The sequence below is a fragment of the Apium graveolens genome, chromosome 4, assembly GCF_009905375.1.
Source record: "Apium graveolens cultivar Ventura chromosome 4, ASM990537v1, whole genome shotgun sequence".
NCBI classification, from domain to species: Eukaryota; Viridiplantae; Streptophyta; class Magnoliopsida; order Apiales; family Apiaceae; genus Apium; species Apium graveolens.
The window spans coordinates 5,264,465-5,281,014 of NC_133650.1; positions in this window are offsets into that span (position 1 = coordinate 5,264,465).

Here is a 16,550-nt window from a genome sequence, read left to right on the forward strand (position 1 = left end):
GACGAGAAAATGAGTAGATTTGAAGGAAATGGAGTTTTCGGTGGATCCCCAAAGGGGTTAGTACACAGTTTTTTCTCCAATACAGAGTCCGGATGTATTATGGATATTTTCACATACTTGAATCCATATTGATATTTGAATTTGAACCAAGCCATATTTCATAAAAATTGGACGAGAAAATTAGTAGATTTGACGGAAGTGGAGTTTTCGGTGGATCCCCAAAGAGGGTTAGTACACAGTTTTTTCTCCAATAATGAGTCCGGATGTATTACGGATATTTTCAAAAAATTGAATCTATATTGATATTTTAATTTAAAATGAGCCATATTTCGTGAAAATTGGACAAGAAAATGAGTAGATTTGACCGAAATAGAGTTTTCGGTGGATTCGCAAAGGGGTTAGTACACAGTTTTTTCTCCAATACTGAGTCCGGATGTATTACGGATATTTTCACATAATTGAATCCATATTGATATATTAATTTGAACCGATCCATATTTCGTGAAATTTGGACGAGAAACTGAGTAGATTTAACGGAAATGGAGTTTTCGATGGATTCTTAAAGGGGTTAGTACACAATTTTTTCTCCAATACTGATTCCGGATATATTATGGATATTTTCAAATACTTGAATCCATATTTATACATTAATTTGAAGCGAGCCATAACTCATGAAATTCAGACGAGAAGCTGAGTAGATTTGACGGAAATGGAGTTTTCGGTGGATTCCCATAAGGGTTAGTACACAGTTTTTTTCTCAAATACTGAGTCCGGATGTATTATGGATATTTTCACATACTTGAATCCATATTGATATTTTAATTTGAACCGAGCCATAGTTCGTGAAAATCAGACAGGAAAATGAGTAGATTTGAGGGAAATGGACTTTTCTTTGGATCCCCAAAGGGGTTAGTACATAGTTTTTTCTCCAATACTGAGTCTGGATGTATTACGGATATTTTCACATAACTGAATCCATATTGATATATTAATTTGAACCGATCCATATTTCGTGAAATTCGGACGAGAAACTGAGTAGATTTAACGGAAATAGAGTTTTCGATGGATTCTTAAAGGGGTTTGTTATTCCTAGAAGACTAACAATGAGATTTACAGAAGGGGGGTTGAATGTAAATCTCAAAACTTTTTCAAGTTTTGAGCAGTTTATAAAGTTGTGTGTTCAAGAAGAACAAGTGTGTGAATTGCTTTAAGCTAATACAGACAGATATATATTCAAGCACAAATGTAAAGAACACAACAGACCTTAAAAACTTTTCTGGTGGATTTGTTGTTCCACCAGAGATGGTATATTAGAAAATCTGTGTTCAACAATGTTGATCACAGCTGCATCCTAGTACAAACTAGATGAATTTTCTCTCAAGATATTTCTTAACAGCTCTGGAAAAATCTCTCTAATTACTAGCTTCTTCTTGGTTCATATATATTACCAAGTGTACAAGTGAAAAACAATATAAAATTACAATAGTAAAATAAGTTCTTCACTTGCTTCTTTTCCTGTTCACTCAAGTACTTTGTTGACTATTGCAACTTTGTACAAAAGAAGAACGGCTGCTTTTTCTGTTGATCCTGAAATTCGGCTACCACATCTCAGTTTTCTCTGTCAACCCACGTGCCTCTGCTTGTAGGTACAACTACCACTTATCAACGGCTGATTAGCAGAACATCCGTTGAAGCTTTCATCCGTTGATGACTTCATCCGTTGAAGGATGTTATCCGTTGAAGCTTTCATCCGTTGATGCTCTCATCCGTTGAAGGATGTTATCCGTTGAAGCTTTCATCCGTTGATGCTCTCATCCGTTGAAGGATGTTATCCGTTGAAGCTTTCATCCGTTGATGCTCTCATCCGTTGAAGGATGTTATCCGTTGAAGCTTTAGAGACATCCGTTGAAGCTTAGCTTCTCATCCGTTGAAGGTCTTTTAAGTCATCCGTTGATACCACTTCATTTATACAAAATTACAAGGCATGAAATATTTACAATTGGCCTTCCTATCTGCATATCATCTAGTAGTCAACATGACTCATAGTTTCTCTCAACTTCTAAGAATTACAATTTTAAATACAGAGACTGAAATATGCTACAATACTAGACTTATTTCTAAGTAAAGCTACACCATCAACGGATAGCCAAAGTGGTCTTATCCGTTGAGGCTACAGACACTAAATTTCTACTTAAGTGTTTTGTTAAACATATCATCAAACTAATGCACATATATTCCTAACAATCTCCCCCTATTTATGTCTATAAGAACTGTAGGCATAAATTCAGAGTTAACTTGATGATAACAAAACACTTAACAAATATTTGAATTGAAACTAAGTAGAAATATAAAAAGTGCTGCAAAAGTGTATGTACTAGGAGGTAATTGAAGATTTACAGTATTTCCAAGGGTGCTCCTCTAGCCTGAGCAAAACATCATTTTCTTCTTTGTTCCCTGGTTTTCTTTCCTAGCCCTTTGTCATTTCCCTCAATTTGGAGTTGGAGTTTTCTGAAGAATTCAGCTTCATCTTCATCACTGATATCCAACTTAGATTGCATTTCCTTGAGAGTTTCATTGCTGGCAATCTTGAGTTGGTCTTCAAGTCTGAAAAATCTTCTGACTCCTCTGTCATCTCTAAATTCCATCAACCAATGAGGTGATTTGTGAATTTTAGTTCCCCTTTCTTGTATGAGTAAGGTTCTGGGCAAAGCATTTGGTTCCCTCCAAGTCTTCCTTATGTTGGCAATCTTGTTGAGAATTTCAGTCTTGGCTGTTCTGGTAAAGCCAGAATCCTTTTTGATGGCTGAAAAGACTCTGATCAAGGTAGAGTAGCCTTCATTTAGAATCCTGTGGAGAGGCCATGTTCTTTCCCCAGCTCCTTTATATCTGAACACTAATCTTTTTGGTAACTGTCTGTAGGCAGCTATTCCCCTTACATCCTCCAGCTCATCCAGATAGAGTTCAATGTCTGAAATTTCTTTTATGTCACAGATGTGAACATAATCATCTTTAGAAATGGGTGACTTAGGTTTAGGTTTTTGTTTTTGAGTGAATTTCTTAGAGGTTGTGGGAGGTGTAGATTTTGGTTTTCTTTTCTGTTTCTTTGGTGGTGGAAGAGTGGTTAGAAAGGTAGGCAATGTGATGTTGTCCCAATCAATAGGTTCCTCTTTTGGAATGATTGGTTCACCATGGATATTTATAGAGGGATCAGTAACAAAAGGTTCAGGTATGGAAGGTAGTGGTTTAGATGTAGATTTGGTATCTTCAGGGTTATCTTCACTCCTTCTGTGTGCCTTGGCCTTTCTTCTGTTTCCCTTCTGCCATTCCTCTCTTTCCTCCATATTTTCACCAAATATGCTCCCAAGAACCTCATCTAAGTTAGCAATCTTTTCTTCACCCCTGACTTCAATTCCTTTCATTTCTTCAACTTGGCTTGACTTTAGCTGTTTTTCAAGCTTTGCTTGTGCTCTTTTGTCAGCCTTTAATTGCTTGGCTTCTTCTTTCTTAGCTATTGAGAATTTGGGATGTCCTTGCATCACACATATGCTCTTTCCCTCTCTAATGATAATAGCTCTATTTCTCCTTACAGCCTCATCCATGGACTTTTTGAGATAGGCAATACTCCTGCCTAAGATCTTGTTCTCATCATCTTTTGAAGGAGGAAAGTCCACTTCTTTTAAAGGATTCTTTGTTGAGTCCTTATTGGATCTTTCATTGGGCTTGAGGATTATAGCTTGTAGCTCTTTGGAAGAAGCTTCTCCATCCTTAAGACTCCCTACTGGCATGAGCTCCATGTTGATTGGTTCAATCTTTGTGCTAAATTTCACAGATGTTGATTTGTTTTGTGTAGAACCAAACACCAATTGCAACCTTTCATCAATTCTCCTCCATTGTTCTTTCATTTGTATTTCAGCTGCTGCTAGCTGAATCAAATCAATTCCATCAGATTTTCCCTTGATTTGAATGATTGGAGAGGTAGTGATGGCAGGAACTAGCACTTTAGATATCTGAATCTTTGTAGAGGGCTCTCCTTCCCCTTCCCTGTTATTCTCCCCCTTTTTGTTATCATCAAGGAGAGGGGTCAAGCCTTGTGCTTTTGCCAGCTGCATTAGGAGATTGGTTTGAGATTGTTGGTTGAGAAGAAGGGTGGCCACAGAATCTTCAATTCCTTGAACTCTGTCTTCCAACTTGGCCAGCCTTTGTTCAGTAACTGATTCCTTTTTCAATCTCGAAACCAAGTCCTGCAAAGTACCATAGGGCATGACTGAATCCAATTTTTCTGAAGTGAAGGATTTCAAGTCAGCAATATCTTTCCTGAGATCATTTAGACTCATATCTTGCTTTACTTTCTGCAACTTCATGAGATGCAGTGAGTCCAGGTGAGCTTGGAGGATAGCCTTGATATTTGCATTTGAAGTGTTCTGAATGGCCTGTTGAATAGTGATGATTTGTTTGACCAGGTGGACATTGAATTCACCTGTTCTATGCTCCTTAGTCAGGGCCCATTCAGGTAGATTAGAAATGGAACTAGGGTCTTCATCTCCCCCTATGTTCATGCTTCCATCAGAAGAAATAGAGTCATCATCATCAGAATTTACTCCAAATTCCTCAGATGGCTCACCAGCTGTAGAAGGCATCCTGTTAATAGCAGCTTTATCCCTTTGAAGAGATTCTGTTGAGTGCACTAGATGTAGTGTCCTCTCTGCCTCCTCATTGCCCTGAGCAGCCAACAGTTGATAGGCTGTCACAGGATGAGTAAAAGTGTCAGCATCCAAGGAAATGTTATCAATTACAGCTTTGTAATGTTGCTGAAATTGTCTTTCCTTTTCAGCATCATCCACAATCATTGACTCATGAGCAATGGCTGGTTCCACCCTTGTATCAACTGTACCTGCTTTTCTCTCTTTTTCTCTATGTTCTTGCATCAGGGGCTCCCCCTGGCTCACACATCTCACTCCCTCACCTTCACCTTCTAAGGTGGTACTCCACTCACTGACTTTTGCCATGCTGGAAGAAATAGCATGCATTTTTGTGCTCTCAATCTCTCCTTTTGCCTGGGAGCAACCCAGCCTCTCACTCAAATTTTCACTCCCTGCCCTCAATCCTAAAAGTGATTGCACAGTATTCATGTCTTCTACACTTGGAATCATTTCAGTTGTTTGTGTAGAGACTATCAACGGATGTGGAATATCCGTTGAAGTTGAAACTGTTGTTATCAACGGATAACTGCTGTTAAGCTTATCCGTTGAAGAGCAACCACTTGTCAACGGATGAGTGATATCCATTGAAGAAGGAAAAGAAGATGAAATTGAAAGTGATATAACTGTTGAATCTGTATAGATTGATTTGATATGTGTTGATACAGATCCTTCAATTATATCTGAAAGAATTTGCGGGTGATCCAACAAATCATCTAAAAGATGATGATCACCTGTATTTGAGTGGGGCTCCTCCCTGAGTTGTAAAGAGGGAGAATCAGGAATTGATGGGAATAGCATATCCACATCCAGAGATGGTGAAGAAGCATTTGGTGATTGATGTGTAGTTATTGTGAGAGAATGGGGCTGTGACTCCACATTTATTGGAGTCACATCAAACTGAGTTTGAGAAGGCACAGAGACAGATGGATGTTTCTGTGCAGTGTGTGCACCCTGTGTAGAAGATTGGGTTCTAGCCTTCTTTCTTCTAATAAAGGCTTTTGTAGGTGAGTGTTTGGCTTTAGTGTCCCTCCCTCTTTTGTTCTGTGTTCCTGGATGGGAACTCTTTTCAATAGTAACATCCTTTTGGGAGGATGCTACTAGGGATGTGCTAGAGACCTTTTCAACCACCACAGCTTTTTGAGAAACTGGGGCTTGGCTAGCTTGGGAAGCACTCAACTCTCCTTCCTTATCCTGGGGGTTTCTTTGATGTTCACCCCTCCCCTCACCACTCACACCCTGATCACTTCCCTCAGGGTTAATGGTTGTTGTTACAACTGTTGTCTTTTGAGAAACAACAGAGGTGGTTTTCTTTGTCTTGGATTTTGAAAGTTTGGATTTGGTGACTTTGGTAGAAATCTGTTGGGGCATTGACACAGATTTCATGGCCACACTAGAAGATAAAGAAATAGAGGGGTTGGAAGAAGTAGGAGTTGTAGAAGCAATTACCTCACCTACCTGGGGTGCATTCATGATTGGTAAATATACCAATTGCACACTGCTGTTAAGATCCATTCTCTTCAAGTCTGCAAGAACTCTTTTCTCTTGTGCCCAGCACTTGAGTTTATTATTCTCATTGATTATGACTAAACCTTCAGCAACATGGTTAGCCAATAACATAAAGAATCTAGCATAATAGATGTTATTAGGTCTATTAGCTTTGTTACCTAATCTAGTACCTAATTCTAGCATCACATAGTTGCTAAAGTTAAAGTACCTATCAGAAACAAGCATATAGAACATGTTAACAAGAGATGAAGTTATGGCATCAAAATTACTAATTTTCCCAGAGAAAACCTTTATGAAGGCATCCCCAAGAAAACTCCATTCTTTCCTAAGGCCTTTTCGTCTAATACCCCCTAAATTAGCAGAGTTAAGAGAGTAACCTATGGAATCTAACATGCTGGATACATCACTATCAGTGTGTGGTGTCATGGCATTGTTCTCAGGTAATTTAAAACATGCTTGTAAGTCATCACAGTTTATACAGTGATTTTTACCTTTGAGAGTGAAGGAGATAGTCATATCCATGGAGTTGAACTCAGCAGTTGTCCAAATCTCCTCAACTACTTCACAGAAAATCGTTGGGGCTTCCAGCATTGCATAGCTAAGTTTACAGTTTTTGATGAAGTCCATCATTTTGTGATAATCTGAGTGGGCTTCATTCTTCTCTACCAGAGCTATGAAATTATTCTTCTCGTAGATGAACCCAGATTGAGACATAATCTTCACGACTGGTGCCATTGTTGTGAGTAGAAATTGCAGAGAATAACTTGAGGGTTTTGCAGAGAGAAAATGGTAAATGCTTGAAATTCTAAGAAAGCGTAAAGTAATAATGAACAATCAGAAGGGCTTATATGCTTTCAAAAAAAAAAAAAAATAAATAAAGGATTAATCAATAAATAGGTGTTAGTGAATTTCAGCCGTTTAAGAATAAACTGTAAGTATTCTAATAACTACCTTTAAAACCAATACATACAGATGTATGTATGGTATCAACGGTTAAGAAAATAGAATCAACGGCTGTGAAACACCTCAAACGTCTGATGTGACATTTCAACGGATAATGTAAATTGTCATCCGTTGAAAGGTACTTCAGCTTTATCCGTTGACGGATAAAAGTTCCAGAGATATACTTGTCTTTCAACGGATAATGAATATCCGTTGATAGAGCAATTTTGACTTTCAACGGATAGGGAACATCCGTTGATGGAATAAACTTTGTTAAAAGTCAAATTTGTTCTAGCAACTAATATATTTCAGGCTCCACATCAAATTGCAAAGAAGACATGAATTTTAAGAGTAATTAAGCATACCTAGCTCACTTACCAATCTTGTGAATGTTGATTCATCAAGTGGCTTGGTAAATATGTCAGCAATTTGTTGTTCACTTGGAACAAAATGTAGTTCTACTGTACCATTCATGACATGCTCCCTGATGAAGTGGTACTTAATATCAATGTGCTTGGTCCTTGAGTGCTGCACAGGATTCTCTGTTATGGCTATGGCACTTGTGTTGTCACAAAAGATAGGTACTCTATCAACATGAAGTCCATAATCAAGGAGTTGATTCCTCATCCATAACATTTGAGAACAGCAACTTCCAGCAGCAATGTATTCAGCCTCAGCTGTAGAAGTAGAGACTGAATTTTGCTTTTTGCTAAACCATGATACAAGCTTGTTTCCCAGGAATTGACAGGAGCCTGTTGTACTTTTCCTGTCTATTTTGCAACCTGCATAGTCTGCATCTGAATAACCAATTAGATCAAAGCCAGATTCTCTAGGATACCAAATTCCTAAATTTGGTGTACCCTTGAGATATCTGAAAATTCTCTTGATAGCAATTAAGTGAGACTCCCTAGGATCAGCTTGAAATCTCGCACACAGACATGTAGCAAACATTATATCTGGTCTGCTAGCAGTTAAATATAAAAGTGAACCAACCATGCCTCTATAACTTGTAATGTCCACAGACCTTTCAGTCTTATTTAATTCAAGTTTGGTGGCAGTGGCCATGGGAGTTTTTGCAGATGAACATTCCATTAAGTCAAACTTCTTTAAAAGATCATGAATATATTTAGTTTGACTAATGAAAATTCCATTACTAACTTGTTTAATTTGTAAACCAAGAAAATAGGTTAGTTCTCCCATTAGGCTCATTTCATAATTGCTTTGCATTAGCTTAGCAAACTTCTTACAAAGATTATTATCTTTAGAACCAAATATTATGTCATCTACATAAATTTGAACAAGTATACTAGAGCCATTAACATTTCTAAAGAAGAGAGTTTTATCAACAGTACCTCTAGTGAAGTGATTCTCCAAAAGAAATTTTGATAATGTTTCATACCAGGCTCTAGGTGCTTGCTTCAGTCCATAGAGTGCTTTCAACAGATAATACACATAGTCTGGAAAATTTGGATCTTCAAATCCTGGAGGTTGACTTACATAGACTTCTTCCTCTAATTTCCCATTTAGAAATGCACTCTTGACATCCATTTGATAGACTTTGAAATTGGCATGGGCTGCATAGGCTAGAAAGATTCTGATAGCTTCAAGTCTTGCAACAGGAGCATATGTCTCATCAAAATCTATTCCCTCTTGCTGAGAATAGCCTTTAGCAACCAATCTGGCTTTATTCCTTATGATAATGCCATTTTCATCCATCTTATTTCTGAATACCCATTTTGTATCAATAGGACTCTTGTTCTTTGGTTTGGGTACCAGCTTCCAAACTTGGTTTCTCTCAAATTGGTTTAGCTCTTCCTGCATAGCTAATATCCAATCTGGATCCAATAAGGCTTCTTCCACTTTCTTAGGTTCCTCCTGAGATAGAAAACTACTATACAGACATTCATCTTGAGTAGCTCTTCTTGTTTGCACTTTAGATGATGCATCACCAATGATCAGTTCAAAGGGATGATTCTTGGTCCATTTCCTTTGAGGTGGAAGATGAGCTCTAGATGAGGTGATCTCAGTATTGTCATGATGTGAGATAGAGTTTTGATTAGTTGAAACTCCCCCTGAGTTGTTGGTCCTTTGCAGGGAACTTGGAGTTCCATCAATTAATGATGTAAATTGATTATCAGTTGATGAGCTATGATCAACGGATGTTTCATTAAGTACTTCAACGGATGATGCACAATGTCTTTCAACGGATGCTGAATTTTGTGCATTATCCAGGAGCAAATTTTGTATTCCTTTTGAAGTGTCGTCTCCATCAATCTCTTCTTCACTATCATCACAATATATTTCAATATTGTCAAATTTGAGTCTCTCATAATGTTCCTCATCTGTTAGTCCATCAATCTTTTTATCATCAAACACAACATGCACAGATTCCATAACAATGTTGGTTCTTAGATTGTAGACCCTATAAGATTTTCCAGCTGAATAACCAACAAATATTCCTTCATCAGCCTTTGCATCAAACTTCCCTTTATGGTCAGATTGATTCCTTAGTATAAAACATTTACATCCAAAGACATGAAGAAAGTTTAGAGTTGGTTTTCTTTTCTTGAACAACTGATAAGGAGTCATGCCTTTAGCTTGATTGATCAGAGAAATATTTTGAGTGAAACAGGCACAATTAACAGCTTCAGCCCAAAAATATGTTGGTAACTTTGATTCTTCAAGCATTGTTCTGGCAGCCTCAATTAAAGATCTGTTCTTTCTTTCAACTACCCCATTTTGCTGAGGTGTTCTTGGAGCTGAGAACTCATGCATGATTCCATTTTCTTCACAGAACAGCCTTAATGTCAAATTCTTGAATTCAGTTCCATTGTCACTCCTGATGTTTCTTACTTTTAAGTCAGGATGATTATTGACTTGCCTGATGTGATTGATAATGATTTCACTTGCTTCATCCTTTGATCCAAGAAAATAGACCCATGTGAACTTTGAGAAATCATCTACAATCACTAAACAATATCTTTTTCTTGCTATTGACAATACATTGACTGGTCCAAACAAATCCATATGTAACAGCTGTAATGGTTCATCAATTGTTGTTTCAAGCTTCTTCTGAAATGATGCTTTCCTTTGTTTGCCTTTCTGACAAGCATCACACAGACCATCCCTTGAGAATTCAACAAGAGGAATTCCTCTTACTAAGTCCTTTTTGACTAGATCATTCATTGTCTTGAAATTCAAATGAGATAGCTTCTTGTGCCATAGCCAACTCTCAACTGAACTTGCTTTGCTGAAAAGACAAGTAATAGATTCTGCATCTGTAGAGTTGAAGTCAGCTAAGTACACATTTCCTTTTCTAACTCCAGTTAGAACCACTTTGTTGTCTTTCTTACTAGTGACAACACAGGCTTCAGAATTGAAGGAAACTGTATTCCCTCTATCACATAGTTGACTGATACTCAGTAAGTTGTGCTTGAGACCATCAACTAATGCAACTTCTTCAATGATGACATTCCTTGTTGAAATCAAGCCATATCCCATAGTAAACCCTTTGCTGTCATCTCCAAAGGTTATGCTGGGGCCAGCTCTCTCTTTAAACTCTGTGAGCAGGGAGAAATCTCCAGTCATGTGTCTTGAACAGCCACTGTCCAAGTACCATAGATTTCTTCTATTTTCCTGCACACCACAAAATCAATCAATTTGATTTTGGTACCCAAGTTTCCTTGGGTCCATTCTTGTTAGCCTTTCTCCTAGACTTCATTCCTCCTGCATCTTTAGACTTAGGTGAGTTTGAGTCAACCTTGGTCTTAGATGTGGTTGGTTGAGGTGTAGGGTTAGTCACAACATTATCCAGCACATTTATAGTATTATTAGGCATGGATTGTGCATACATGTTATTCCACATTGGCATATTGTATGGAAATTGAGGCATACTGAATGCAGCAAGATAAGAATTGTTAAAATATGGCATGTTTGCAAAATGTGCATAAGGATTTTGTTGAGACATAACAGGCAGAGCATGTAGAGGTGATACAGACATGTTAGGCATGGAAGAGGGTACAGTTATGGGAGATTTCTTAATAGATTTACAGTTAGCAGATAGATGATTAACACTACTACAATGCACACAGCTTTTTCTAGGAGCATACTTGTCAGGTGTGTAATTGTTATGTTTGTTAACTCCTACCTTCCCATTTCTGTTGGATTTCCTTTTGGATTCCTTTTTATCCTCAACCATCTTGAGCCTATTGTTTAACTGTTCTAAGGTCATGTGCCCTACATTCACCTTTCTGACATCTTTGGATGTGCTTGCTCCTTCTTTGACAAAGTTCTTTGAAGTTGAACCAAACTTTTTGTTGAGTTTCTTTAGATTTTCTCTTTTAGAAACATCTGCCTGTTTTAATTGAGGAACCTTCAACGGATGTTCCTTTTCTTCCTTCAACGGATAACTTTCATCATCCGTTGATTCCACATCCGTTGACAGTCCATCAATTAATTCCAGTTTCTTTTTATTTTTATCCCAGGCAGTTTCACAGAATGATTCAATTCCTTGGACTTTGGCAATTTGAGCACTTACATCCCTAGATGTTTTCCAGGCTTTAATCACCTCTTGCTCTTTCTCTAATTGATTGGAAAGTATTTCTACTTTCTTAATAGATTCAGCTAGTTCATTTTCAACAGATACACAATGCAGCTTAGTCTTTTCTAGGTCAATTAACTTATCTTCTAACACAGCATTTCTATTACTTAAAAACAGATTGTTCTCTTTAATCCTACTATTTTCTTTAGCAAGAGATTTAAGAGATACACGCAAATGATACAGTTCAGTAGACATGTCATTAAAAGCATCATTGCACTCTTCTTTAGTAAGCTGTGTTATATCAGTAGTAATTACCTGGTTGCTTGATGAACTAACTTCATTCTCCTCAGAATCAGCCATGAGAGCCAAGTTAACATATTCCATGTCTTCATCCTCTTCTTCTCCATCAGCTGCCCAGTCTCTTTCTTGAGTAATGAAAGCCCTTTCCTTCTGTTTGAGCAGATCAAAATATTTCTTTTTGTAATCTACTTGTTCAAATTTCTTCTTTTCAGAGGTTGGCTTTCTGCACTCACTTGCAAAGTGTCCACTCATACCACAATTAAAACACTTGAACTTGGATTTGTCCACCATGTTCTTATGGGGTTTAGTGGCTCTAGTGTTTTTCCTGAACTTCATCTTTGCAAATCTCCTGGACAGAAATGCAAGATGCTCATCAATACCATCAGAGTCATCTTGACTGGAGTTGTCTTCATTTTCAGCAACTTGCCCTTTACCCTTGTCTGATTCTGGATTTCTTACACCATCTTTGGAGCTTGATGTAGATCTCACAGTTTCTTTTCTGCATTCTTTCTCATTTTCAGCTACCAATGCAACTGAACCTCCTTTCTTTCTCCCCCTCTCCAATACCTCATCCTGTTCCAACTCTAGTTCATAAGTCTTCAAGATTCCATATAATCTTTCAAGAGTAAAGTCCTTATAATCTTGAGAGTTTCTTAAGGAAACAGTCATGGGTTTCCATTCCTTTGGTAAGGATCTCAAAAATTTAAGATTTGAATCCTTCACCTGGTACACTCTACCATACAGCTTCAGTCCATTCAACAGTTTTTGGAATCTATTGAATGTGTCATTTAAAGATTCATTTTCTTCAAAATGAAAGTGCTCATACTGTTGAATGAGAAGCTGCATTTTGTTTTCTCTTACTTGTTCTGTACCTTCACACAGCAGCTGAACTGTGTCCCAAACCTCTTTGGCAGTTGAACAATTTATCACATTATCAAACATATCCTTGTCAAGACCATTAAACAAAATGTTCATAGCCTTCTTATCCTTGTGGACTTCTTCTGTGTCTTCCATTGTCCATTCTGCTCTGGGTTTTGGAATGGATTGACCAACAGCAATTGTGGCCGTAGCAACTGTGGCTACTTTGTGGGGAATGTGAGGACCATTCTCAATGCAGTTTACATAACCTTCATCTTGGGAGAGTAGATGAAGGTGCATTTTCACCTTCCAGTGGTGATAACTGTCTTTGTCAAGAACTGGGATCTTTACTCCAATATCCTTCTTACTCATCTTTGTTAGATTCCAAGATCTTTAAACTCTTTGTGTGTCAAGAGCCTGCTCTGATACCAATTGTTATTCCTAGAAGACTAACAATGAGATTTACAGAAGGGGGGTTGAATGTAAATCTCAAAACTTTTTCAAGTTTTGAGCAGTTTATAAAGTTGTGTGTTCAAGAAGAACAAGTGTGTGAATTGCTTTAAGCTAATACAGACAGATATATATTCAAGCACAAATGTAAAGAACACAACAGACCTTAAAAACTTTTCTGGTGGATTTGTTGTTCCACCAGAGATGGTATATTAGAAAATCTGTGTTCAACAATGTTGATCACAGCTGCATCCTAGTACAAACTAGATGAATTTTCTCTCAAGATATTTCTTAACAGCTCTGGAAAAATCTCTCTAATTACTAGCTTCTTCTTGGTTCATATATATTACCAAGTGTACAAGTGAAAAACAATATAAAATTACAATAGTAAAATAAGTTCTTCACTTGCTTCTTTTCCTGTTCACTCAAGTACTTTGTTGACTATTGCAACTTTGTACAAAAGAAGAACGGCTGCTTTTTCTGTTGATCCTGAAATTCGGCTACCACATCTCAGTTTTCTCTGTCAACCCACGTGCCTCTGCTTGTAGGTACAACTACCACTTATCAACGGCTGATTAGCAGAACATCCGTTGAAGCTTTCATCCGTTGATGACTTCATCCGTTGAAGGATGTTATCCGTTGAAGCTTTCATCCGTTGATGCTCTCATCCGTTGAAGGATGTTATCCGTTGAAGCTTTCATCCGTTGATGCTCTCATCCGTTGAAGGATGTTATCCGTTGAAGCTTTCATCCGTTGATGCTCTCATCCGTTGAAGGATGTTATCCGTTGAAGCTTTAGAGACATCCGTTGAAGCTTAGCTTCTCATCCGTTGAAGGTCTTTTAAGTCATCCGTTGATACCACTTCATTTATACAAAATTACAAGGCATGAAATATTTACAATTGGCCTTCCTATCTGCATATCATCTAGTAGTCAACATGACTCATAGTTTCTCTCAACTTCTAAGAATTACAATTTTAAATACAGAGACTGAAATATGCTACAATACTAGACTTATTTCTAAGTAAAGCTACACCATCAACGGATAGCCAAAGTGGTCTTATCCGTTGAGGCTACAGACACTAAATTTCTACTTAAGTGTTTTGTTAAACATATCATCAAACTAATGCACATATATTCCTAACAGGGTTAGTACACAATTTTTTCTCCAATACTGAGTCCGGATATATTATGGATATTTTCACATACTTGAATCCATATTTATACATAATTTGAAGCGAGCCATAACTCATGAAATTCAGACGAGAAGCTGAGTAGATTTGACGGAAATGGAGTTTTCGGTGGATTCCCATAAGGGTTGGTACACAGTTTTTTCTCAAATACTGAGTCCGGATGTATTATGGATATTTTCACATACTTGAATCCATATTGATATTTTAATTTGAACTGATCCATAGTTCGTGAAAATCAGACAGGAAAATGAGTAGATTTGAGGGAAATGGACTTTTCGGTGGATCCCCAAAGGGGTTAGTACACAGTTTTTCCTCCAATACTGAGTCCGGATGTATTACGGATATTTTCACATAATTGAATCCATATTGATATATTAATTCAAACCGATCCATATTTCGTGAAATTCGGACGAGAAACTAAGTAGATTTGATGGAAATGGAGTTTTCGATGGATTCTCAAAGAGGTTAGTACACAGTTTTTTCTCCAATACTGAGTCCGTATATATTATGGATATTTTCACATACTTGAATCCATATTTATACATTAATTTGAACCGAGCCATAACTCGTGAAATTCAGACGAGAAGCTGAGTAGATTTGACGGAAATGGAGTTTTCGGTGGATTCTCAAAGAAGTTAGTACACAGTTTTTTTCCAATATTGAGTCCGGATGTATTATGGATATTTTCACATACTTGAATCCATATTGATATTCTAATTTGAACCGAGCCATATTTCGTTAAATTTAGACGATAAACTGAGTAGATTTGACGGAAATTGAGTTTTCGGTGGATTCTCAAAGGGGTTTAGTACACAGTTTTTTCTCATACTTAAATCCCCAAAGGGGTTAGTACACAGTTTTCTCCAATACATAGTCCGAATGTATTATGGATATTTTCACGTACTTGAATCCATATTGATATTTTAATTTGAACCGAGCCATATTTCGTGAAAATCGGACGAGAAAATGAGTAGATATGACGGAAATGGAGTTTTCGGTGGATCCCCAAAGGGGTAGTACACAGTTTTTTATCGAGTACAGTGTCCGGACGTATTATGAATATTTTCACAAACTTGAATCCATATTGATATTTAAATTTGAACCGAGCCATAGTTCGTGAAAATCAGACAAAAAAATGAGTAGATTTGAGGGAAATGGACTTTTCGGAGGATCCCCAAAGGGGTTAGTACACAGTTTTTTCTCAAATACCGAGTCGGGATGTATTATGGATATTTTCACATACTTGAATCCATATTGATATTTTAATTTGAACCGTGCCATATTTCGTGAAAATCAGACGAGAAAATGAGTAGATTTGATGGAAATGGAGTTTTCGGTGGATCCCCAAAGGGGTTAGTACACAGTTTTTTCTCCAATACAGAGTCCGGATGTATTATGGATATTTTCACATACTAGAATTCATATTGATATTTGAATTTGAACCAAGCCATATTTCATAAAATTTGGACGAGAAAATTAGTAGATTTGACGGAAGTGGAGTTTTCGGTGGATCCCCAAAGAGGGTTAGTACACAGTTTTTTCTCCAATAATGAGTCCGGATGTATTACGGATATTTTCAAATAATTGAATCTATATTGATATTTTAATTTAAAACGAGCCATATTTCGTGAAAATTGGACGAGAAAATGAGTAATTTTACCGAAATAGAGTTTTCGGTGGATTCGCAAAGGGGTTAGTACACAGTTTTTTCTCCAATACTGAGTCCGGATGTATTACGGATATTTTCACATAATTGAATCCATATTGATATATTAATTCGAACCGATCCATATTTCGTGAAATTTGGACGAGAAACTGAGTAGATTTAACGGAAATGGAGTTTTCGATGGATTCTTAAAGGGGTTAGTACACAATTTTTTCTCCAATACTGATTCCGGATATATTATGGATATTTTCACATACTTTAATCCATATTTATACATTAATTTGAAGCGAGCCATAACTCATGAAATTCAGACGAGAAGCTGAGTAGATTTGACGGAAATGGAGTTTTCGGTGGATTCCCATAAGGGTTAGTACACAGTTTTTTCTCAAATACTGA